This window comes from Zonotrichia albicollis, chromosome 5 (genome assembly GCF_047830755.1).
Source record: "Zonotrichia albicollis isolate bZonAlb1 chromosome 5, bZonAlb1.hap1, whole genome shotgun sequence".
NCBI classification, from domain to species: domain Eukaryota; kingdom Metazoa; phylum Chordata; class Aves; order Passeriformes; family Passerellidae; genus Zonotrichia; species Zonotrichia albicollis.
In genome coordinates, this window is record NC_133823.1 from 68628009 (window position 1) to 68655570 (window position 27562).

A 27562-nucleotide genomic window follows, 5' to 3' on the forward strand; every position below is an offset into this window, starting at 1 on the left:
AATACAAAAATGAGTGATAAGCCATTTAATATCCAGATATTAGCTTTGAAAGACTATGTCATTGAGCAAAAACAATTCTCTAATCTCTCATCCTTCCATCAATCAAAATAAAAATTAAAATGCAAATATTTGGAAGATGACAGTATGTATAACTTTGCCTGCAAGAATATTCAAATGATTGTTATAATCTGCATAAAACAATTTGATCTCCAACTTGAAAAACATTTAGCAGTTTTCAACAGTCCATGAAGGATATTAAAATTCACATAACCACCAGAATCACTCTCCATGTAAAACATTCAATGATGCCTGTAGCACTACTTGCTCTGTTAGTAAATAAACCACTGCTTTTATTTAGGTGTTATTTCAGCCTTATCAAAACCTCTCCTTTTATTTATCTATGAAAAAGGTGCAGCCAAGTTCCAGAAGGTTAAAGTTTGTTGTCTGTCCTATTTACGTAACACAGCCTTAATTCCATCAGCTAAGCAGATCAAAAAAGAAAATCAATAGCCAGAGGATATGATGCTGAATGGGAACTTTGATTGTGAATGAAAAGAGAGAGTGTGAAATCTATCTCCTTAAAATCTGCTTCTGACTCTGGGATTCAGCAAGGTGTTTGAACCTACACAGATGGCAGTATCTCTCCTTTGGGGAACACACTTCAAATTTCCATGTACTGCTTTAAAAATGCCATGTTTCAAGCAGTCATATTGATAATAATTTGATTGCTTGGTTGGCTATTGTATTTGCCAGGTGCCCCATGAAAGGAAAGAATGATGAATCTGACTCCATGTTCTCAGAAGTCTTATTTATTGTTTTATGATACTATATTACATTAAAGAATATTATACTATACTAAAGAATACAGAAAGGATACTTACAGAAGGCTAAAAAGATAACAATGAAAACTCCTGACTCTCTCCAGAGTCCCAGCACATCTTGGCCCCAATTGGCCAAAGAGTGAAAACAACTCACAGCAGAATCCAATGGAACAATCACCTGTGGGTAAACAATCTCCAAACACATTCCACATGAGCACAACAGCACAACACAGGAGAAGCAAATGAGATAATCATTGTTTTCTTTTTTCTCTGAGGCTTCTCAGCTTCCCAGGAGAAAAATCCTGGGCGAAGGGATTCTTCCAGAGATTGTGAATGTGACAACTGGCCATAATTTGATTAATGGCAATAATTAGTTGTTGGGGAAGGTCTAACATCTACCCAGAGGTCTCATTTCAGCCCACAAGTCTTGAGGCACTGGTTATGCTTTGTCACTCAAGGTGCACAAGGAGTTATTTCCTGAAGCCTTTACGCCTGTCCCAGGACACCAAGGCTTCGCTGCACTGAGTTTTACCTGCTGAAATTTGGATTTCACATAAAGACTGATGTATTAAAACCCTGAAAAAGCAGCTGTTGCTCTCTTTTCCCAACCTAGTCAGCAGTCACACACAGGAGACAGGGCTAGGAGGAGCCTGAGCACAGACCTCAAAGCAAGTGGAGCAAGCATCCCATGTTTGTAACACTTACAGGAAAAAGAGTTTCAGCTTCATTGAACTGGACTCTCCCAAGTGCTGCAGTTCTTTTGCAGTCTAATTTAGCATCAAGGCTAGGAAAATAATAAGGCTTGTGCAGAGTGAGGGGATTGAGCCCTCAGAGAAGCATTGGTAAAAATTTCAGGGGGAGTACCTGTTTTCAGCATTGTAAGAACCAAGTATTTGGTAATACTGATGCAATCAACCTATACTTCAGGTGGAATTAAAGGGCACATGGATATTTCCAGGTGGAAAAGTCCCTTCATAAAACCTGTGTTTTTTACAAGAAAAATACTACACAGGTTTCCAGCCCTCTGGCCCCATCCACCTCCCGCCCACCACAAAGATATCCAGGCAAAATGTTCAAAGAAATAGTCCAGACTGAGGGTTTAACAGAGCCATTTGCTCTCCCAGATTTTGAAAGCAAAAGGTGAGAATTGAGTTGTCATTAGCAACTAAATATACATTTACCAGCATAGGTAGATGGGATTTTTTTGGTCTGGAAAAGGTGAATTTTACAAATGCTGATAACTGCAGGCTTACAGCAAATTGCATTAAGAGGAATGGAAATAGTTCTGACTTTAGGGCATCCACCTGTGAAATACCACATGCATGCAATTTTGCTGGCTCCTGTGAGCTCCTTTTTGAACAAATCAACCACCAAACCACTCAGGAGATGGAAAAGTGGGAAGAAGTGGGAGTTAGGGGATACATTTTTTGATGTGGTATAACACAGCAGTAGTGTTCTAATTAACTTTTATTTTTTTTTAAGTTAGTAACAAAGCCTACCATTGGCGCATTAAACATAGGCTATATGAGAAAATAAATGAAAATAAGTGGGGAAGCTAAAAATTGATTTCCTTTTATGTAATTCTGGTAATGATCAGGGTCTCATGATGTGCTGCTCCTCTAAAAAGCTGTGTGATCCAATCATTCACAACCTCGTGCTGCCATAAAGATGATCTGAAGCTGACTACCTGTGAAAACTCATGCAAGACAGTTTTAGAAGCAGCATAAAATTAAAAAAAAAAATCACTCAATAGTACGAAATAGCCAGAATAGCATGGGTGTTAAATAGCTTCATGATTTCTGGAGATCATGGGTATCTCCTAGCAGTAATTTTTGAAGTTACTCCCAAAAAGAGGTGCAATCATGTTAAAATAAAGGCAGAAAAACCCATGAAGTCTACCATCCACCTTTCAGCTGCAATGGTTGCAACTGCAATTAGCAGCAGCCAGATTTTAGATTTTTCTAAGCTCCCTGTCCTATATGGAGAAGCAGTTTGGTAAGAAATGCTGAAATACACCCTTGGATGCCCTTCACCTGAGTTGCCTTGTGTGTTTCTTACCAGCAGCCAAGGATCTGGGCCATTAAGTTCAAAGGATATAACCTGCTCAAACTTCAGCATTCCATTTAACACTAATTTATAGTTGAACTTTTATGGAACTACAAAAGCTTTACTATCTTTATTAAAGCCACGTTTATTATGGAGTGAAACTACAGCAAGGAGATTCTGGGTTGAATATTTCACTGATGTAATTTTTTTTAATTTTAAAACAAAAATCTTGGAGAAATTTAGTGATGGCAAGGTCTCTGTGCCCACATACTTCAAATAGAAAATGATGACTTTTTCTGAGGTAAACTTCCACACAGGTTCTTTGTCAGAGTCTAGAATTAAGAAAACATCTTTCAGAGTTTGAGAAAAAGCTGTATAAATATTCCTCTCCCTACCTTGCCATCTATTTTACCATCCTTGCTATTTTTCATGTTGACCTGCTCACACACATGATAACGAAGTCATTAGCTGCATTTTAATTTACTTCTCATGCCTTAGGAGGTCATAGGTCTGGTCCATTAACAGAAAATTCTTCTCTCTACTGCAACTTGCATGAAGTTAAGGAAAAAAAATGTTTAAAGTCAGTATTTGAGCTAAGAAGATACGACGATTTTAAAAACAATTGGGGAAGAAAATAACATCTGACACATCAAAGCAGGGATGTTTTCTCCAAGTAAAGAATCCATCATGCATGAAAAAACCTAATGGGATGCTGGGGATGTGCAGCCACAAAGATTCTGAAGCACTGACTGTAGGAACAACCATGTGTTGTCTGACATGGGGACCAGTGTTATTAGCATGAAGTTTTTCTCACCTATGGCAACTTTTTTTTTTTTTTATATAATAATGCATTTCTTTATAATTTTTCTTTACTTCATAATCCTAAAAAAAGGAAATCATGTGCATAATTTGAATTTTGTAAACTAAACATTACAGAGCTCAAGAAATTTCACTTAGTATTCGTAGATTTACTTTTTAATACACTGGGAAAAAAATTTCAAAAAAAATTACAGATGACCAAAACATTCCCAGAATGTTTTGTAATATTTTTTTTCATTCCCAGAATGTTTTGGTCATCTGTAACAGCATATATGCTCGAGGAAAATGAAAACTGAAAGGGAATATTCTCCCACTTTCAGCAATAGAGAGAGAATGAGGGAAGGTATTAAGGCAGGCAGAAGCCCCAAAAGCTATACACAAACCCAAAATTTATTTTCAAGACCATCATTTGAAATCCCAAAGGTATAGGAAAGATATTTTGTTATGATAAGGGTGGTGAAACACTGGAGCAGGCTGCCCAAAGAGGTGGTGGGTGTCCCTTCCCTGGAAACATCCAAGGCCAGGTTGGATGGAGCTTAGAGCAACCAGGTCCAATGGAAGGTGCCCATGGTAGAATATTTTGGACCAGAAAAACCTGTAAATGTCTCTTTCAACCCAAACCATTCCATGATTCTGTGACCTCACTTTTCTTAATGCATGGAAATTCCCTCACAGGCTTAGGGAACAGTGAAAGAAGGAGGGACAAACTCACCTGAGTAAGCTGAAGAATTCATAGCTGCTCCTAAAAATGTTGCATATAGACAGGTGCTGCATGGCCTCCATAGAGGAATCAGCCCACTTTTACACATAAAATCTCAAAGCAGGGCAGAATTTAAGTGTAAAAGTGATCTCTTTCTAAACAAGGGGCAGGGAGGGAAATGAAGACCTCTTTTGCTTCCCTCAAAGCTGCTTTTGAAACATTCTGCTAGTCATGCAGAGATGAGAAGTTGTGCACAGAGCACTCCTAACAGAGGCAGAAATATGACTGAGACAAATTATTTTAGAGAAGGAACCAGCCTTCTGCAGAAAATCCAGCACAGTGCTCATGCCATCTAGTCACCAATGTTAAATTAATAATGCTCCCAGAAAGTTAAAAATGCCTTTTTTCCCCTCACAGTTGCCACCTTCAACTTTCCAGTTAGTATAATTCACAGAGAAGCAACGGAGGTTTTGACAAAGTAATAGTTTGAAAATATATAAAACTGAGTGAGATGGGACAACTTGAATGCAACTTTTTATTTATTATTTGCATTTATGTGGCTAGATCCCCACGCAAAAACTTTTATTCAGCTGTGTCCTTTCTCATTATCTTTATTAAAAAACAGACTTTGGTAGAGTAAGGATCAGAATGGGTGGAGATGCTCTAATTTCCTACAGACCTCTCTTCAGTTTTGTTTCACCATTTTTTTCCAGGGGATTCTTGTTTATGTAGCATGTGATGCTTTTCCCTGTCTCCCAATAACCACAATAGGTATCACTGATACTCCCTCCTACCCTACCTCAGCTGTCTTTAGGCTCTGAAACTTCTGATTTCTCATAATGTCACGAGCAAAAACTGAACTTGTCCCATGAATTTTAATGATTGTTTAAAACTATTTTTTTTTCTTTTAACTGCTAGTGCTTCCAGGATTTTTTTTGCTGTTTGATGTTGAGAAGTATGGACATGTAAAGAAAAGATCAAAGAACACTTCTGGTTAATAAAACTCAGCAAAAATTACTGCTCAAAATGCTGGCAAAATTAGACTTCATCAAAGAATCATGGATGGTGGAGGATTGAGGGGAAACATTAAAAATCAGGGTAGAAATATTGCTTAAAAAACAGAGGAAGGAAGAAAAATTTGGTTTTAGCAAGGCAGCAGGGAAAGATGTTACACATCATTATCAAATTTCATACTTTCATTTTCACATTGGTTTTCAGATAAAGTATCAGAAAGCAGATCTTAAATTCTGTAGATTAATAACATTGGCAGTGACTTATGAGCATATCTTCTGAATGAATGGAGAATATTTAAATTTGATGTCATAAGACTACATAGTTAGTAGTAGTACTATTTTACTACATAGTTAAATTACTCATAAAATACAGAAAAACTACAGTCTCCTTTTCCAGGACAAGAACTTTAGCTATAAATTTTTATTTAAAATACTTTCTTTGCATTTTATTTAGAAAACTTGGTTGTGTAAGGTTCCTCCTACATGTTTGAACAGCCATCCTTAATTTGAGTGTGTAGATGAGTACTTGGGTTACTCTTCCATGTTTTTCCTTACAAATTATTTAGAGAAATATAATCAAAAACTTCTATCTGCCTCTGCAATAATAGAGAATGCTACAAATACTTCCAGTCACTCCTCCATGTGAGTAATCCAAATAGGACAGGGAGTTCAAGGTGAAAACCCTGCTGATTTTATAAAGTTGTCCTATTTCACTATTGACTGACTGTGCTCCCTCCAGTCCTTCATGCAAACCAAACCTTACCTGGCCCGGCTGTTACTGGGCACCTGAACAGGTGTTTCATTACACTTCTCCCAAAAGATGGCAATTTTTTCTCTTGATAAGCAAGACACTGAAAAGTGAAATAGATTTCACCTGACAGGTGGGAGCTTTATTAAACCAGCCCCACAGGAAAATGAGAGAGACGAAGAACAGTGTGATGACAGAGTGTTATTTAAATTGTCCAGTGCAGTCAGACTAGAGGATTTGCACACCAGTGTAGGGTGATGGCACTGAGCTTCCCCTGCAGAGCACTGGGACCAGGATTCATGGGCACTGAGTGCCCAGGGGGCTTCACCTCTTCAGAAGAGGAATGAGAAAGGCAGAGGCATTCACTCGGAGTGAGGGAAATTTAAACCCACACACAACCTCACCCTTGCCTCTCAAACGGCTCCAGCTGCTGTGTGGGAGCTGAACAAAAAAATATGCCTTGTCCAGTGACAAATTCATTTCCTCTGACCTGGGAAAAAGGTCAGTCTGGAATATTCCAGAAAACCAGTCTTTCCCTAAGAAAAGGAGAACAATAAGAACAAAGGAGATGTGAGGAAATGCCACTACCTACTACTTTGCCATGTTGACACTGTTAAGTGTTTTCTAAATTGAGACAGTTGGTTTAGATGGGCAGTGGGACAGGTGGCTATTTTTAGTCTTTGACTGCATTTTGCACATATTTCAGATTGCTGTAACCCAATTAAACTCATAAATGATGAAAGGAAGGAAGTGGCGGAAGGAAGGGGTGGAAGGAAGGAAGGAAGGAGAAAGAGAGAGAGAAAGAGAGAGAAAGAGGGAAAGAGGGAAAGAGGGAAAGAGAGAAAGAGAGAGAGAGAGGGAAAGAGAGAAAGAGAGAAAGAGAGAAAGAGAGAAAGAGAGAAAGAGAAAGAGAGAAAGAGAAAGAAAGAGAAAGAGAAAGAGAAAGAGAAAGAGAAAGAGAAAGAGAGAAAGAGAAAGAGAGAAAGAGAAAGAGAAAGAGAAAGAGAAAGAGAAAGAGAAAGAGAGAGAGAAAGAGAGAGAGAAAGAAAGAGAAAGAAAGAGAGAAAGAGAGAAAGAGAGAGAGAAAGAGAAAGAAAGAGAGAGAGGAAGAAAGGAAGGGGGAAGGGGAAGGGAAAAGGGAAAAGGGAAGGAAGGGAAAGGGAGAACACAGAAGGCAGAAGGAATGATAGGTCTTTCCCATTACCTTTTTTCTTGGAATAGAGAATCATACACTGTTCATGTGTGCATTTCTTATTTTCCATAACTGAGATTAACTAGTGAAAAACAAAAAAAAAAAAAACCAAACCCATAAGAAAACCACCATAAGCAGACTCCCTAAAAATTCACAAAGCACCAACCCCCTTTCTGGGAGACATCATTGAGTTAAGTTCACCTTTCACTTTTGTTATGATTATAATATATTTAAACTATTTTCGGTAAAGTTTGCAGAGCTTCTTGGGATTTAGCGTTCCAGTCACAAGTTATAAAAAAATTTGCTTTCAAGCAATTGAATGAATTCTAATATCAGATTCTCAGAGTAGAAATAAACAAACAGAGCTTTGTACTGATTCCTGGGGAAGAATCTTATTCAGTGGATATTTGGCAGTTGGGATTCCAATCTCCTTTTTTTCCTGCTTTGCTCTCACAGGAAAAGCAGAGTATTTTTAACCAGTTACTCACTAGAAACATTTTAGAAATTATGATTTTTAATCTGATTCCTTTACAATGCAGATGTCTCACATTTCACAAACTATTTGTCATGAACCTTTTTGTGTTTTTCATTTCTTCCTTATAACTTAATATTTGTTCCTTTTTGTTCTTTAATGTGCCTCATTTATCAACATATGGTGCATTTCACATCCTTTTACATTTCTTCCATCTTCTTTGCTTCTTTTTTGTCCTATTGTTTTCCTCCAATCCTTTCCCACCACTATTTCTCTTGGAGCTGATCCTTCACTCTTTCCCCCCCATCAGTCTTTCAATGGACAGGCTGATGTCTTGATTTGATACTAAAATAATTTCAGTACCACAGGAACATTCAGGTGTACACAAGGCATGTTCATTTCCAAGCCATTACATTGACATTGGGAAACTGAAACTGCTGAATGATTTCACTAGCACAAAATTCAATAATTTCATAATCATTGTGAAGAATTTCACAATAGTTCCACTAGTAATTTCACATTATTCCATTTTGCTTCTTCAGAGGTTGCAAGTTTGCCAGCTAGGCACAAAAATCACGTGTACCAGAGTCATGCCCATCAAAAAGTGGAGTCTGTGCCCTGCCCTGCTCAAACTAGGGTCTGCTGCCAGATTGCTTGAAAGAATTCACAGGAAAGCACACAGCTGTGGCAGTTTCTAACTAAATGAATAATGCAGCATCAACATCTGTAGGATTTTTGAAATGCTAAACACCCAGCTCTGAAGCCTCTGACGAGGACACAGATGGCAATGGTGTTGTTCTTGCAGTGGTTCCACCAGGATTGGTTGGAGTTTCATAATCAGACTGGACACTTAATGCCTGAAACAATCCTTTCCTTTAGCAGCACCAGCTCTCAGTGCATCACAGAATGATAAATGCTCACTTTGTGGGCTGCATTTAATTCCAAGCTTTGTTAAGCTAAAAAAAGTCCAGTAATGAATATGGACATCTTCAAGCATGAATACAGATGCCAACACCAGTTGATAGTACCCAGCAGGTCAATTTAAACTGACAACCCAAGCTAAGGTAGAATAATTAAAATAAATTTTCCATTCAATACAAAAAGCATAAGACCTGTATTTAGTCAGGAAACTACAAACAGCTAAGCCAACTTCTCCTAGATGCAAAACAGTATTATTTCATGGGATAATGTGTATTTTTCTATTTTTCTGCTTTTTAAATCATATCAGTATGCACTGCCTACTGAAAGAATAGAAAGAAATAAAACACGATAAAAATACAATATAACAAATGTAATATTAATAAATAAAAAATAAATACAATATAAATAAAATACAATACAAGCAAATGTATCTGTTCATCACCCACTGGTTTTAGGACATCAAAGGAGAGCACAATGTCATATAATTTATTTTTTCCCTTATTTTTTCCTTCAATAAAAATTGTGTTTCAGAGACCTAGAGCAAATACAAAAAGAAAAAAGAAGTTGTTTTGCTCAAATTAGAATCCATCCCTGGATTCAGAAACAACCTAAAAGAACTATCTGAAAAGTCAACATAAAGGCAACAGTGCTGAGAATCAGAGGAATTAAAAGGAGCTGATAAGGAAAGCCATGACTACATAAAACAAGCTTTGAGAGAAGGCATGATGCCACCAATCAGCTCCTCTGTACAGCTGTAGTCTGAACTCTTGATCCCAGACAAAACTTATCTTCTTAGCTGGGATAGGCTCTCCAGAAAAACTGAGGATTAGCTCCCTCATGCATGGACACAGCTGAGACAAGTCCATGACAAATGTTAAAAACTGTCCCCAAACCATAGAATAATATTTGGAAAGATTAAAATCCAGGGGGGAAGCTCAAGATGCAAACCCAGAAATTCCAGGAAGCCTGTCCAGACAAGGAAGAAAAAGGATGCACTTCTTTAACAAGGATTCGTCAGTAACCCTACACATAACTTTATAAACAAATAAAAAAAACCTCTCCCTTCTCCCAGGTTGCTTTAAATTTAGGAAAAGGTAAGAACTTTAGCAAAAGAAACCAAATATAGAGCAGTTACCTTTCCTCCTTCAATGGTGGAAAGAGGATATTCAGAGACAACTTCTGACCTCTGCCAAACTTGGAATTCATAACCAGTGGGCTCTTCAGGCAACCAGCATCATCTCTTGGGGGAGGGATGAAACATTCCTATTCCTGTGAATGCTCTGAGACAAAATCTGAAAAGGATAAGGTCTTTCATCAGCCACATGGCTCTCCTCAGGAGCTGCTGAGCAGCTTTGCGATCTCATCGTTTTATCATGCCCAAACTACTTGCCTTCTCCTCCACATCCTGGTAAGAAACAGCTGTGTGCCTCTGCTGCTTGCTGACAGAGATGTCAAGAATAGCAGATTTCTGTTCTCCTTTTAGGTGCTTCTCTTTGAGCTCCTTCAAGTCTTGGGGTCATTGGCAGAAGGCTGGCCAGGCTCTCAGACTGGTGGTGCCAGACGAGCAGAGCCTGAAAACAACTCTGCCTTTATCCTTTCAGCAGAGAAAGAATTTTGTTATACCTAAAATCATATTTGAAAAAAAAAAAAAGAATAAAAAACTGTTATTAGAAACACTTGGCAGGGGGAGGGAAGACTGAAGGAAAGATAAAGAGCACTTTGTAAAGTCAACAAATCCTACAGGGGCCTGGAGTGGGAGACTCTGGGGGACCATGAAACAGGCAGTAGTTCAGTGGCTGAATGTCCTCATAATATCACAAGAGGTGCAAAACTGTGCAAGAAATCCTCAGCTATAGGTTTAGGAGTGAGAAAGTTGCTATAAAAAAAGAGCCTCTCAGGTCATACTGTAATTTTCCAGGGGGAAAAGAAAGTGTACTGTTCCTCCCATGGGAGAAAGAGACACGTTCACAGCCAAAGGAGAGGCAGGCTGTGAGCTCTGCGGCTGCAAAAGCTGCAGCAGCCAAGATTTAAACTAAAGAAAAGTTCTGCTTAAACAGAGAGGCAAAACTCAGGACCTCTGTTCTGCAAACTGAGTGACTTCTTCTACTAAACTAGCAGATAGGAGCAAAACATCCAGACAGGGATTGGAAATACATATGGAGAGTGTGTGTGTAGCACTGGCCAAGAGAAAGGAAAAAAAAAAAAGAAAAAAAGTTTAAAAAATTAAAATAGTCACCTCTAGGATTCTTGTTCCTACACAGAGGAAAATATGTACACCTTGATGCACAGAATATTATTAGCATTTTGCACATGCAAGAATCTGAGCTTTAAACTAAAACACAGAGGGCCTCAGCAACTTGCCCAAGGTCAAAATCTAAAATCCATGCAAGGCTCTTTGATTGTGATTTGCTTTCTAATGTAGAGAAAACTCCCCTGCTGAGGGATGTGCAGCATACAAGAGTTCCTTCTACCTAATTTACTATTCATATAAAACTTATAGAATCGGTTCTCAGTGGATATTTGTTCACATCACAAAGCTACCATGTATTTTGAAGTACAAAGTTGGAGTCCAAAGACTCTGCAGAGGAAAGACCCAGAAACCACGAACTGAAACAGAAGATATGTTACAAATGAGGATCAAAGGATATTCTGACAGATGCAGTCAGGAACCTGAAATAATGTTTCCATGCTCTGTGAATAGTTTGAATCCAGGTTATCTTCTGTTATAATCATATGTAAAGTATCTATCAAAGAGTTAATAATGAAATTATTGCAGTAATAAACTTCTGCTCTCTTGGGAAACTTTTACAGTTGGTAAGGATTCACTTTTTTTTTTTTTTTCTGCCTCAGGAACCTTCTCCATTTCACCACATCTGCTTCTATTGCTAAATTTCTTAAAACCTTCTGATAGCTAGTCAAATACATTTATATTATTATATAACTACATTATATATAATCTATATATTATGTATATATATCTATGTATATATTATACATTATATTATTATATAATTATATTATCTATTTTATCTGTTCAATATAAAATATTAAATATTAATAATATAACTATATATAATGTCAATAAAATAAATATTAATTATACATAATCTATTTTCCAATATGCTATACTATATTACATTATATTACATTACATTATATTACATTACATTATATTATATTATATATCTAAATGTATATTAACTATATAATATAATGTATATTATATTGATATATAATATATTAATATATAATGTGTTATATGTTTATGATAATATATATTATATACTATATAGTATATCCTATATAATATATATTATATGTATATATTTATACATATAATTATATGTATATATAGTATGTACATATAATTATATGTATATATATGTACGTATATATACATACATATATTATATGTATATATTTATAATATACAACCTGCTGTGATGCACTCAGGCATCTATGATAGATATAAAATATATATATTATATATATATAAAAAACCATATATTGTATAAATATATAAGCATATATAATACATACAGATATATAAACATAAAATTAGATTAAATTATTTAAATATATATATTATATATTATATATTATATATTATATATTATATATTATATATTATATATTATATATTATATATTATATATTATATATTATATATTATATACTATACTATATATATTATACATTTATTATATCTAAGCGCATTTTTATTTGCAGGAGAGAAGCACCACCCTAAATGAGCAAGCTGATGTATAACAGGCACTGATGCCACTGATTACCAATGCAAAGCCTCAGAACAAAGGATCTGTTTGGAAAGATTATGATTTGTAGACTTAAGATCTTAGCAGTGTTTCAGTGTGTTGAAGAACCTTACAGAGTGAGAACAAAATATCTTATGAAAGTTTAAATTATGTAAAATACTGAGATGTATTATATGAGGCATTTTAAATAAGGGCAGAATAAAGGCTAAATACTTCTGAACTGTCTCAGAAAAATTAATCCTTCTAAATTCATGCACCATTACCAGACTCCCATATTAAAATGCCTCCTGCCTTTAGGCTGATGTGGTTATAATTATTCACTTGTTTTAATTCGTATTTTATGTACTGTATGTATTTTTATGCAGCACCAATTGTGGTGGCATCCAACAATTAAAAACAGGCATAAATTAATCTCCCATTTACAGGGGAAACATCTTCAATTAATGAACTAAAGGACCTTCCACAATTTTTAATTAAAGTTCTGAATAAGCCAATACGTATATAAATCCTAAGAAACGTGCACTTTTCAGGAGGATCTTTTTAGCAATGCCTTGGAGGCCATTTCATCCCTGCTGTAAAAACAAGAGCCTGAGCTTTCTGTCTCCTTAACTACTCGTGGGTGCCCCAGGAGCAGGCAATATCCTCCCAGCACCATTCCAGCAATAGTGAGGGTATTGACTTCCAGCCTCACAAGAGTTATGGGCCATTTTCAGCTCTCACTCCCTGAATGACCCTGGCAAAGAAAACTCTGTGGTTTCTCTGTCTCACAGAGGTGCCACCATGCTGAACAGGGGAGTTAGGAGGAACCATGTGGAAATTGTAATGTTTTTTTCTATAAATGTTATTACAATCCCCAGGCAGCGCTTTCCCTGGCAGCCCTCACTCTCTAACACAGTTCCCATCTTGGATCCAAAGCTGCTATTTTGGATATAGGTCCAAATAAAAAAATGAGTATCTGGAGCAAAACCCCCAAGCTTCTTTCTGGGGTGAGATGACGATAAGAAAACTCTTCATATTAATTAGGTTTTTGCAGCTCCAGAATAAGAAACAGGAATAGTGTGGTGACTATTGCCAAATAACCTGAAATGTCACTACACCCAGCAGCCCAGCAGGCTTTTTCTTGTAGCCACTAACATGATGGCAGCTGAAAGGAGACTCTAGAATATATAAATCTCCCAAGCAGTCGTGCTCCCTGAAGGCACTCAAACAAGAACGTGTAATGAAAATGTTGAAGTTGGAACAACAGAATTCAGAGCTCATGGCAAACATGCCCCAAAGGAGAGGGAAAAAATTAGAAATAGAGATACATTTCTAATACATATATGTGACAGAAAACTTTCTTTTTTTAGACACTATCAGCCCCAAGGCATCCTTTTGATAAGAAAGCAAGAGATCGTGGCAAAAATCCAGCTCCCAAATAGTTGGGTGCTAAATGGACAAGTGATTGAAAATTAAAAATCGACATTGCTTTTAACTTGGTACTGACCACCACTTTCCTGCCATTAAGTAAGCACCTGCTGTACAGATAAGAGACATCATCCTATGAATACTTGACTGTTGAATATCAGAATTATCAATATTTAATGTGAATACTGCTCCTGAGTATGTTGCACTGCACAAGCTGTATTACAGACTAAATTCCAATAATGCATCCATAACTTAGTTACAGTGGAAATCTGTGACTGTAATAGAATAATATGTAATACTGTGTGTTAAGATTCAAACACACAGTAATAAAAGCATATGTATATAGTACTGATATTTTTGAAAAACATTTTTTAAATCTCCCTGTGGATTTTGGCAAAGCTGCCATCTTTCTTTAGATGTAGAATGGCATTTCTGTCGTTACCTTTTGTAGGCTAGGAATATTCATGTTGAAATGATTGAGAGCACCACTCATCAATATTTAGATTTGAAAGACACCTGAGAAGGCTATCTGTACTAAACTCTTCCTCAAAGGATCTAAGACCACATTTAAAATTTTAGAAATACAGCTAATGTTTGCAAACCTAAATATAGATTTAATCCTATACATCATGAAATATGTCCCTATCCTAAATCATGAGCAGGAAGTCTAATCAAAGATTAACCATCTTTATTGGGAGAGCCAATTAGAATATTTTGAATAATTAATTGGTACACTGCTCCTTGATTACTCCTGCACAAATGCATACATGTGTATATTTCTATAAAGGCAGTTTTTGTACATAAGGGAGAAATGTACTTTTTTAACAACAACCATCCTAAAACTTAAGGGCAAAAATAAATTGCTCAGTAAAGAGCCATGTATGTCTCTCTCCAGTGAAATTCTGTGTCTCTGCTTCATTAAAAAGGAACCACTACGTGTAGGCAGAAGATTCCTGGAAATTAAATTAATTGTGCCATGCAGAGGAAATAAAACCAAGCAGCTCCACAGCATGGCAAAGTGAAATGATGATAAAGGCAGATTTTACAGTGCTTCCATCTGTCATATACTTGTCATATGTCCGTTGTCATATACTTGCCATCCTGAATTATATGATACCTTATAAATCTGCTTTTTAGTTTAAAAGTTACACAGTGTTCTAAAATTGTCTCAAACCAAGATAGGGACATATGTATAAGTATTTGTACAACCAGAGCTAAAGAGAAAGGTTATATTACAAACTTAAACACTGAGATACTGCCTAATGTCAGAAATACTTCTATTTAGAATTCCTGACTATATGATAGTGTTTAATTCCATTTTCACTTTATTTTCTAGAACCTCTTAAAACCTTACTCCCTGTTATCTTTAGCCCGTTGTCCTGATAAGCTGAGCTCCCTAGGTCCCAGGCCTGGTTTATCTGATCTAAGATACCCTGCCCAATTAACTCTCATCTGTTTTGCAGAAGGATTTATTAGCTGAAGCATGACGACACCCTGAATGCAATGCCTGGCCAACTTAGAAATGAGGCACAAAACCTTGTGTCTCACTCCAAAAGCTTCTATGGGCACACACTTTTTTTTTGCCCAAATCCTCACCAAAATATTCTCTACCTTGGGTTCCCACTCCCCAGCTCTTCCACACATTTGAAACTCCATTATCTTTCCTAGATTCTATCTTAATTTCATGCATAATGAACTGAATAGAGGGCTGTGATTTAATTTCAGTGGACAAGCAATCAGACCAGAGATATCATTCCTGCAGTAAACTTCATTGTGAATTTCAATGGGAGGAAACTTCCACAGGCCAATGTTAAACACTGTTCTGGAAACTGGTTGGGGACAAGCTGCGCACACCAGAATGTGGTGACATGGAAGGAAAAAATGGGATATTATCACTTAAAATAGGAACTTGGTATCTCCAGCAGCACAAGGCACAGGCAGTCCAAGGTAATGCTCCCATCTTGGTCTCACCTGTGCTAAACTTATTAGGATTTCTAGATGGTTCTTTTTATTTTAACTTTAAATAAAAAAGGCACAGATGCACTGCTTAGTCTTGTACCTGGGACCTGATCTTGTGAAAAGCTGAGAATCCTGAACCAAAGAGACCAAAACTCATTGAAAGCTCTTACATAGCAGGCTTTTAATAACTCAAATAATGGTTTTGTCTTGTTTCTGTTCTGCAGGTGTGTGAAGGTGTTCACAGGGGTTTCATGTTGAGGGAAGAGATGAGGATCTGACTCCATGTTTCAGAAGGCTGATTTATTATTTCATTATATATATTACATTTAAAATATACTAAAAGAATAGAAGAGAGGATTTCTTCAGAAGGCTGGCTAAGAACAGAATAAGAAAGAATGATAACAAAGGTTTGGGGCTCAGACTTTTTCTGAGCCAGCTGACTGTGATTGGCCATTAATTACAAACATCCAACATGGGCCAATCAAAGATGCACCTGTTGCATTGCACAGCAGCAGATAATCAATGTTTGCTTTTTGTTCCTGAGGCCTCTCAGTTTCTCAGGAGGAAAAATCCTAAAGAAAAGATTTTCCATAAAAGATGTCTGCGACACAGGAATCACTGCATGAAAATGATGAAGGATGTTAAACACAACCAGGTACTTTTTTAAGGTTTTTTTATAGGGTGATTTTCTTCACAGAAGTTACTAGCTAGAGTTTGGCAGAATATGTCAGGTTTATCAGACATGTTACTGACTCCAGCAGGGAGGGTTAGATGCAAACCCTTAGGAACAAGCCCTGTAGATACTGAGACAAGTTTCTCACCTCTGAAATGCTGCATATCCTGTGTTCATCCAGTCTTAAACCTTTTTTCCTTCTTTCCTGAAAGACTCTGTAGACAGGATCTAAATAAAGAAAACTACATTTCAGTGGAGTGTGGGTCAAGTTCCTCCCTTCTGACTGATGACTGTTCTCATGCAAGGCAAACACTACCTAGAGCCTAAAATTGCATTTCTGGATCACATATGAGAGGTACCTTTGAGTCTTAAAGAAGCCCTGCATGTTTTTGCAGGCATGATCTCTGTGGAGATCAAGCAGCATTGGTACTTTCACTCATCTTTAAGCTTTCTGCCAGGAAAGAAAAACTTAAGATCATGGTTTTACAGTATGCCCAGGAATTTAGTATGAAAAACAGCAGCTGGTTTTTTCCTATTATAAATTCCCAGTTGGCAGATTTTCAGTTTAGAGGCCCTACAACCTGAGCTTCTGCCAATAGAAGTACAAACAGTTGATTACAGAAAAAATTCCCCACTCTACAGATAGAAAAAATTCGATATCTCATCTGTCTCAGCCATCTTTTATGGAAAATCCTTTCCTTAGGATTTTTCCTCCTGAGAAGCTGGGAAGCCTCAGGAACAAAATGCAAACATTGATTATCTGCTGCTGTGGAATGCAACAGGTGCATCTGTGATTGGCCCATGTTGGATGTTTGTAATTAATGGCCAATCACAGTCAGCTGGCTTGGACAGAGAGCCGAGCCACAAACCTTTGTTATCATTCTGTGCTATTCTATTCTTAGCCAGCCTTCTGAGGAAATCCTTTCTTCTATTCTTTTAGTGTAGTTTTAATGTAATATATATCATAAAATAATAAATCAAGCCTTGTGAAACATGGAGTCAGATCCTCATCTCTTCCCTCATCCTGAGACCCCTGTGAACACTGTCACATCATCAGAAGGGACATTCAGAGGCAGAGGATGACAGAGACAGGTTCTCACACTTGGGTACCCTGATAACTCTTTTGGAGGAGCCCGCCTGGCAAACTGTGAGTAGTGAGCACAGTCCCCAGCACCAGCATCGCCCTGAGCAGTAATTCTCCTCAGCTCTGGGGTTCCTGCCCCAATTCCTGCTTCTCCGGGCTCTCATCACCCTAAATCTAGTCCCTGCATAAATCCCACATACTCAGGGGCTGCTCTTTGGTGAAAGATTTTGATTTCTGGGGACATTTTCAGTCATAAAAAAAAAAAAAAATCACATTTTTCTAGCTACTATAAGCTCTAACACTCATTACAGACATGAACCAACTCCCAAGGTTCTTTCAGCTGCCTTCCTTGTGGTTGAGATCAGGACCCTGAAACACAAATATTTCCAAACATCATTGTTGTTTTCAGTGAGAACCTGTTTTTTTTTTTTTCTGTATGAAGTATTCATAAGAAAATCTCAAACTGTATTTCTCAGTGACTCAATAAATAACTCATGTCATGTTCAGCGCTTTTGGGTGGTAATTAAAGATTAAAGACATTTTAAAAAAATGCCTTTGCTAAATTAAAACCAATAAAAATTATTCCACATTTAAATATTTGCCTGTTGCCTCTCAGACTTTATTCTAGGTACATGATAGGATTTTTCCAGCTAATCTTACCTGAAGCAAGCAGGACGCTCTTTTTCCCTGGATGAAAGCTTGAGAAAGAAACCATATTGTCTCCATCTTCACACTGTTAAGAATTTTATTGTGTATTTATTCTTCAAACATGTGAAGAATAAATACATACATTTCATTAGATATAAAGGACAAATGGGTACAGACTCTGCTTTCATACTGCTTGTGTTTCTTTGTTGGAATTGTGGAGTTATAATCTGTTTATTATCCAATAGAGGATAATAAATGATCCACACGTGCTATCATGGTGATAAATATGAAGCAGGATTCCTGTCATGACCCAGGTTCAAAGGAACTGAGTGACGTCTTCAAGGCTCTCAGACAATGTGTTCCTGGGGACTGCACAAAATAATGGTTTGGAGGCTTATTCTAGGTAATCTGACTGAAAAAAGTCATATTAACCTTACTTTATAAGCTTAAAGGTCTATCCTTTTTTTTTTAATTTCTGGGTTTGGAGCTGTGGACACAAAAAAAAAAAAGGCAAATTGTGTTCAAAAGCACCTTCTCAAGTAAATATTTGAAAATCTTCCTTATTTTCTGGATGAACAGTACTTAGGCCTATACTGAGATAAGAAGCAGCAAGGAAAAATGAAAATTTTCTAAAACAAAGTTTTGTAAAGTTACTTCAGTGGACCAAAATATTTTCACATAACAGATGGTACCTAATGTGGATTTTTTTCACCACTATGATTACATCATAAAATATTCTTCTAGCAGAGAATAATATTAAAATAAAGATAAAAATTTAATATAAATAAATTAAATTTATAATAAATATCTATTACATATTAAATATTTATTTAATTTATAAATTAAACTCTAATAATATAATATATAAAATCAATATATAAAATTAAATATATTAAAGAAAATAAAGTAATTATATTATATTTATATTGAATAAATTCATTATAACTAATATATATTGAATATATATTATATTATATATTAAATATATATTAATATAGCATATAATATATAAAATATTCAATATAAATTCTCCAGTAAAATGCTTAATTCCACTCTTCTGAATCCAAGTCAGAGGCTTTCTCACTGTTTATCCTGTCCTTGATTTTATTTTCTCCATTACTTTTATTTTCATCAGGTAATTATAAGTTATTCTTTTTATTCTGCATAACCATGATGGAAAATTCAATAATATCATAAGTTTTCAGGTGTTACGTATATTTTAATTTCATCTAATGAAAGATGAAAGGATTAGTAATACTAAATATTTTGGCTTACCCTTGCACACTGTATTAATTTTCCACTTTAAATGGTGGTATAGGCATTTTTATTAACTGATCTTTGCTTCTTAGCATCTTACTTTCCTCATAGGCTTCACAATTTTGATACCTTTAAAAGCCTTTGATCTGCCTTGCACCTTAAAATATTTAAACTCTTTTTGATTTGATGTAATCATTCTTGTGGTGTTCTTTTGATGTCTTCATTGTATTCACTGCATTGCTATATCTATTTTTGCTTTTAAAGAGTCTTCTTTGTTCAGAGACAGATATTAATTTACCAATGCTGTTTTCCTGGCATGACCATCTACAAAAATACGCATTCTTTGTTTTTAATTTGAGTGGCTTTTAGATTATGCCAATTCTTAACACCTTCATTCTATGACGTCCTCGATTGCTAAACACAACGAAAATGCATCCTCTTATATTTGGCACTTTGCAAGATTGCTCCAACATCAATAAAGGTTAAATGAAGGACATAGAACAGGAGAGCAAAAATTTCTTGAGATATTAAGAAAATATTTTGCTGCTTTTTTGCACTGTGCTGTCGGCTGGTTGATACGCAGACACTTGAGCCTTTTATGTTTCGCCAATTTTTTTCTGCCTCTTAAAAATTAACTAAGAATAATGCAGTGTGCTTCAGCTTCTTAATAACGTGAGTGAAAACAGTGCAGAGAACTGATGGCAGCAGGCTGGCCATCCAACCTCTCTGTGTACTGCAGACTGCATGCTTAGACCTAAAAATTTCAGTGGCCTGATACTTTTCTACCAGATTTTTAATTATAGGTGGTTGTTGTAGTAAGGTAGAAAAATCATAAAGAGAAACTTGATAAAATCAAGCCTGCTCTCCTGGAATCAGGGGCTGGCCTTGTCAAGGCCAGCATTTTGCAAGTTCTCATGTGAAAACAAACCTTCTGTGAGCAATTCATTAACATAACAAGGTAATTCTGGGTAAAATAACAACTTGCACCTGTATAAACAGGTTTCTCACCGTTAGATAGAAAAATGAAAACTATCTTTCACCAACAACTCCCTGAGAGTTTGAGTGACCAATCAATACAGAATAACAACTTGTTACTAATTGGCAAGAAACTGCTAACCAATTGGAGCCACACAGGAGTTCTGTAAAACTGTGTAAAAAGGAATTATGTGATGTGAAGAAAGGGGCTTTTTCCACTGTAAAGAAAATGGGAGTCCCGTGTGATTTATTCCCATAGGGGGTGGTACATAGCCTTTCAGGAACAGTATGATTCCCTGACTGCCTGATCTCCTGTAGCTCGTGACCATGTGGAATTTACTGGAGAACATTTCTAGGATGCTCATTTCAAGTCTCCTGTGTGGATGATAAAAACTTCTTACCGGACACTCGGCGCACTCAATTAGAGGAAGCATCCCCCGAGTGCCCAGAATGCTGCAATATTGAATATCTCCTTTCTACTACTCAAAACTGTCTTAGAAAGTTTCTATCTGACCAATTTTGGTGTCAACATCCATCTGTGACAGTGGGATTCATCCAGAGGAAAGAAATCCCCAGCTCATTAACTCATATAGAGTCACAGTCTATTGTTACGAGCAGATCAAAATGGATTTAGGACAACACAGAATCTGTTCTCATTCATTGGGTCATAATAGACCAGAACTATTTTCAGTCTCACTGAAAATGCTGTAACAGAAGTAGAATATATCTGTTCTAGGGATTTGATTATTAAGTTGATGTCCCTGTAGCTGATCAGAGTTCCTAGAATCAAGTGACTGCATAAGAATTTCAGCTTTCATGTGAAAGAAATTGGAAGTTTTTCTCCACCATAACTGTCAACACCAGAAGGCAAATAAAACACCCTAACTTCATAAATGGAGACTCAAATAAGACATAAAATGAATTAATCATTTTATATTTTATTTTCAAGAACTTTGCACTTTTGGGAGACACTGAAGAACTGATTTGCGGCAATAAAATCTTCCAGGACACCAAGACACCTGCACTTTCACCTCATTTTTGAAGTGATGCTACAAGTCAAGATCAATGCATATTCCCCATGTTTTGTGCTGTAGAAGTTCAGTTTCCAGTACCTGTCATTCATAATTCCCCAATGGACCACAGCACAACACAGACACTTTGCTTTCCCCAGGCAAAGACAAAATTTGCAAGAGAGGGGTCACACTCAGATTTTATCCCCCAAAAAGAGAGAAGACATTTCTTTTGTGACTTTTTTTTGGTGACAATAAATCAATCAAATAAATGAAAATTGAGGGCTTTCTTTAGTAAACTATTTGTGCACCTTTCAGTCATGCAACCTTTCCTTGATATCTTTTTCAGTATTTGTTTTACCGTAAAAGAAATAATATAAAGGACATTAGAATCCTGTGCATTGCTAAAAGTAAATGAAATTGGCAAAAATGCTTTGACAATGTCTTTACATGCTTCCTTTCCATACAAAAAAATAATCTTCACATTCTGTACGCCAGCCAACCAACACTCTTTTATAATTTCAAGGTCACTATTCCCATTTTAAAAGTACTCTCTGTGAAACAAAGGATATGGTGGAAGTTGTGCTGTACTTTTCCAGCACTGGGTAAAATGGATGCTTTCAAGGTTTAATTATTTGTGTGACTGTATCTCTGCATTATCTGGTTAAATAATATTGAGAAAGGTTAACTACTGCATTAGTGCTGATTTTTAAATAAATGTCATTTTGGGAAGCTGAATAGAGGGGGAGTAACATCAAGATGAAATTACCAACAAAGAAATTGTCCTTTCACTGAAGTAAGCCCCACAGACATTGTAATGTAATTTCTTGTTAATGAAAGCATTAATAGAACTTTATCGCAGAAGAACCCTCTGAATTTTAAACTATCATAGATCGTTGTTCAAACAGGGTATGACAAAACCATTTTATATTGATTATATATTTCATTTGCACAGCTGGATGCACTAATGAAAGATTCTGAGTATATTTCCCAGTAACTCAGAAACAGCAATTAAAATAATTAAAATTCTTTCCACAGCATAAAAATTCGACAAGTATACTGTCATTTGCAGATCCATCATGAAGACCTCTGTGATGTACTGGGGGTTTTACATGGACATGTCTGCTGAAATCAAAGGGCAGTGAAAATATATACAGTGAGAATATTCTTTGCCTCCCTTCTTGCTCATGTATCCAAGAGCTGAGCATGAAAGACGACCTAAAAGGGTTTTTAGTAGACTTCCTGCATTACTATTAAGCAAAGAGCAGCCCCTATCTCCATGCACTCATCCAAGAGGATTTCCCGCTGCAATCCTGAAGTTTACACAGGTTCCTTGTGAGGAACACAAGCACCACAACCAGTTTGCATAGAAACCTTAGACATTAGTTACAACTGCATATAAACATACCTGCATATTTCCATATTTGCATGGACAACGGTGTGTGGTGGCTCAGGTTCATTAGCAGCACCAGCCAGCAGCTCTGCTCCAGGGTCCCCATCCCTCAGATCCAGGGAGAGGGCAGCTGGAGACCACAGCAGATCCCATCTGGCCCTTGGACTGCACATTACACGGCCCCAGCTCCACTGTTTGATGTGCTGAACAATCTCTGGTTTCCTACTGGGCATGTGAACTGATAATGGGATTGCTTTGGTGCTCCCAATCTCAGCTGTTTTCTGGCTTTTGCAGCTGCCTGAAAGGGAAAGGGATGTAAGCACCTGAGGTGAAAACAGAATTGCTGTGTAAGTTACAAAACAAACAAAAGCTGCTGGTTCAAGAGACAGTGTAAACTGGTCACAGTTGAATAGCAATTTTGTTCTCTTCTGATACATGTCATGTCGAGTATTTATTTAAAATACTGTTCAGGTGGACAGGCTTAAAGAAAGTGGCATCATATTTTCACCTGAGACTTGAGAACAGCAGATAAACACTGCAAATGCCTTGCAAGCACTCAAAGAGCACCCTGCACCACGGGATCTTTCTGTGTACACAGCATGCCAAGAGACTTGCTTTACACCAGCCACAAAGCCAAGGATGTGTTAAATGCACCATCAGGCAATGCAGCATCACTTCTGCTTTCAGATGTTATAACAGTCCATACTTGCTGCTCTAATTCTCACCCAACACTTGGGCTATAGCATAATTTCTAGTTGTCAGTGTAATTCTATTTTAAATTTTGCCAAAGTGCAGTCTTGAGAAAGTCCAAACAGCAGGGGCCAGATTTTAATAAGTGTCTCTGTTACCATCACTTCAGCAACACGATTCCCATTGCTGTAATCACAGGGGGCCTTTAACATGCCTTCAGGGACACACAGTTAAAGCCAAGAAAAATGTCACAATTATTAACAGATTGCAAAGAAAGAAAAGTAAGGAAGCTGTTCTAGCGTTGCTGGAAAAGCACTCTGCTAATTAGAGCATTAGAACATTGTTATATTTCTCTCTTTGGCACCAAGTGGTGGTGACATCTATATTCATAGAGGGGTTAAATGACAAGACACCGACCTTTCTTGCCATTTGTAGCTGAGGATTCTCTTACAGTGTCCAACAACTCCCAGGACTTTTTTTCAGCTGTTGTATTGTGCATGCCCTGTCTTGTCTCCTTCCCCACATCAAACATGACACATGGGGGGAATGCCACAGCCCCTTTTCCTATCCAGGGACATCCAGCAAGGCACCCTCAATTTATGCTTTTCCCTTCTTCTGTTTTAAGCTGTTTGCCATCTTTGCCAGCCATACCCAGCTGAGCTTGACCACCTAACGGCAAACACATGCAGCACTTGTCAGGCTTTGTCTACCAGTAACCAGGGGAATCTTTTTTTCCAGAAGTCCCTAATAAGCGCAATAATAAGCCACAGAGCAAAAACTTGGGAAAATTAAAATAAGCTGCTTGTGAAAGCAGTGGGTGCAGCTAAACCACTAATTTGGTTTGCTGTAGGGTTTCTTTTGAGAGAGAGGTTTTCTTATGTCCATACTTGGTGTCCCCAGATATTACTTAGCAGAACTCTCATTCCAAGCCCTGGTGGACACAAAAAGCATGGAGCACCCAGGTCTGTCTCCAAAGATTCCCAGTAAATCTCAGAAAGGAAACCAGTGTGAAATTCATGCTGAGAAAGTGCAGTGTGGATGCAGATTTAAGGGACATGACAACTAAAATAAAATCTAACCCCATGCCTCTTAGTAAAGCAGATGGACGCACTGAGCAAATTCCACTTTCCCCTATCCCTTACAGAATTATTAAATTACTCCAGAAAATTGCATTGAAGTGGGAGAACTAAGTAGAAATAGGAAGTTAAACACAGTAATAGATTCTTTCTCATTTTCGTTAATAGTTCCATGAAGAACAAAACTAATAGTCATGTCATGAGGTGGGGAACAGGATGTGGCCCAGGGAGGAGGAAAAGTCACCTGAGTGAATCAACCAAATGTGCCTCAGGTTGAGTGGCTGCCCTAATCCAATGCAAGAGCACACAGCCCTTTGGGGAGGAAATGCTGAAAAATGGAGCTCTCTGAGCACCCGTACAATTCAATTTTCACTGATCTCCGAGTGGTGTCTAAACCCAATACTTATTACTTTACTCCAGGAATTGAATTTGGTCCTGTTACCATTAACCAAATCAATCCATTTTTCCTAACACAAAGCATAATAATAGTTTAAAGTCCTTCACTGTTTCCCTGGTGCAGCAACTGCTGAGAGCACTCACTGACTTCCAAACTCCTCCTGGGATATCAACCTGCAAATTTTGGTTATAAAACCACAGGGCTTTACTGCCTATCCAATCAGGTAGCTTTGGACTTTATTTTCAGCATGCAAATAAAAAACTATGAATTTTTATATATCTCTACGAATCATGATTCCAAGGGCCTGTCACACATGAAAAGAAAATTTAAAAAAAATTAAATTCGCAAATGTTATTTTTATGTAAATAAATAGGGAATTCTACAGAAACACAAGCATTTTCCATACCTTAGACTCATTATTCTGTGTCAAAAGATTATCTGGGACTTCTCTCTTAGCAATAGGTGTTCATTATTCTAAATTTTATAATTACGAAAACATTTGTGGCTACCACTAAATTTCAGAGAAAGTGCAGGAAAGTTTTATTTCAATTTGTAATGAAAATATTGCCATCATGAGCATATGTATTTAAAATATATGTCTACAGGAATTCAGAAATTTCTGACCTACAGGAATTTAGATAAGCATAAATAGTGGGAGCAGAGTAACCTCTTAAATCATTGGTCAATTATCTGCCTCTAGTTTTGGTCAACTCTGCTTTGCAACTTTCAGGCAATAAAATTCTTTGGAAGACCGTCCTAGATTAAACAGAACTTGCAAAACAAGGATTCAAAAGAAAAAAAGAAATTAAAAAAATCATAACAGTAACAGGAAAATTACCTTAGGAGCAAGCCAGAAAGGAAATGGATTCCATGTGAATTTCCAGCAAGGAAGGAGTCAGAGAATTTCACTGATTTAGAAGTTACAGTAAGGTACTGTAAAATCATACACAGGAGTGAACTTTATGCACTTCAGGTCCTGAAAAAGAGTCAATATTGTAAAACACAGTGCAAGAGAAAAGGAATTTCTGCACCATCTGGAAAGGACAATTTGTGCTCCCAGCCCCTGTGAGACTGATGTGTATTTTGGGCAGCACACCTCCATCAGTCAGTCAGGGCCAGGAGATTTGGGAGAGAGGGAGGATTTTTCATCCATTTTGCACTATGTGTGAAAGGGAAGGACAATGATGTGGCATTTATTTCAGCTCCTCACATCACAGATCATACACAAAAATATAACTCATCGATGTCGCTCTACAAAAGGCAAAACATTTTAGCAGAAAATGCTGTTCTACCTGATTACAGTACTGGTTTAATTAATGTAATATGTAGCCAGGACAGTAGCAGGATAAGTAAACAAGCTGCTACACTTAACAAGACTGAGTTTTGAAAGTGAAATATGCTTCTAGCATGCTAATGATTTTTTGTAATTCTAAGAAGAAGGATGACACATTCAAAAATCGTTTTCTGGGCGCAGTTTTGCTTTGCCTTCTTTATATAATTATCCTTACAAGTCCATCTGAGTTATTATTTAAGCAATTACATGGAGCACACCTTTCTGGAAGAGAGTAGTTTACAATCTAGGGCTGTGTAGATCAAATTAGATCTCAGCTGCATACATCATCCAGGAAATTTCAGCATTTGCGCAACACATTTATTCAGGTGGAATTTAATTAAACCCAGCAAATTAAAGCTGACTACTGACTCATTTCAGAGCATTGGAGCAGAGACACAGACAGTGACACTGGAAGAAATTTGCAACCATCTAGGACACTGTCATCTCTCAGTAGCCCTCAATTAGCAATTAATAATTTTGTGAAATTTAAATTTGATTTGCACTGCGCAAAAACCAATTTGAGAAGGGAGACCTGTTAAGTTATTCATTTCAACAAGGATTGTCACTGTCATACTTTCTGAAAAATCCTCTTTGCCCAGGATTTTCTCCTCAGCTTCTCCTGTGTTTGCTACTCTGGAATGTGGTCTGGAGGTTGTTTATCCAACACGTGAATTGTTTTAACTTAATGGCCAATCATGGTCCAGTTGTGTCGAGGCTCTGAGGTGTCACAATTATTTATCATTCATTCTTGTTAAGCCTTCTGTCTGTGTCCTTTCTCTTTTTTTAGTACAGTTTTAGTATAGCATAATATATAATAAAATATAAAATGTATATTATATAATATATAATACATAATGCATAATATATAATATATAAAATATATTATATAATACAATACAATATAATATAATTATCACATAGGATATGATATATACATAATGAATATATATTATAGTGCATTATAATATATTATATATAATATTAATATATATTATTTCAAAATAATACTATACTATAATATATATTTCATAATATATATTACACTATAATGTATAATATAATAATAATGATATATAGCATTCTTAATAATATATATTAATATATTATTATATACTTTATCATAAGATATATAATGAATATATATTAATATATATT

At 36.6% G+C, this 27562-nt stretch overlaps 1 long non-coding RNA gene across 1 annotated transcript in view; it reads right to left on the bottom strand.

The window, feature by feature from the left end:
* Positions 1-586: 586 nt before the first annotated feature.
* Positions 587-27562, bottom strand: part of LOC113459096 (uncharacterized) — a 57105-nt gene continuing 30129 nt past the window's right edge. Inside the window, exons 5-9 of the long non-coding RNA XR_003379964.2 lie at positions 25913-26050; positions 22927-23209; positions 9868-10355; positions 7352-7421; positions 587-6683 (exon numbers count right to left, since the gene is read on the bottom strand). This is a non-coding gene — a long non-coding RNA (uncharacterized LOC113459096). The remainder of the gene's footprint in view (positions 6684-7351; positions 7422-9867; positions 10356-22926; positions 23210-25912; positions 26051-27562) is intronic.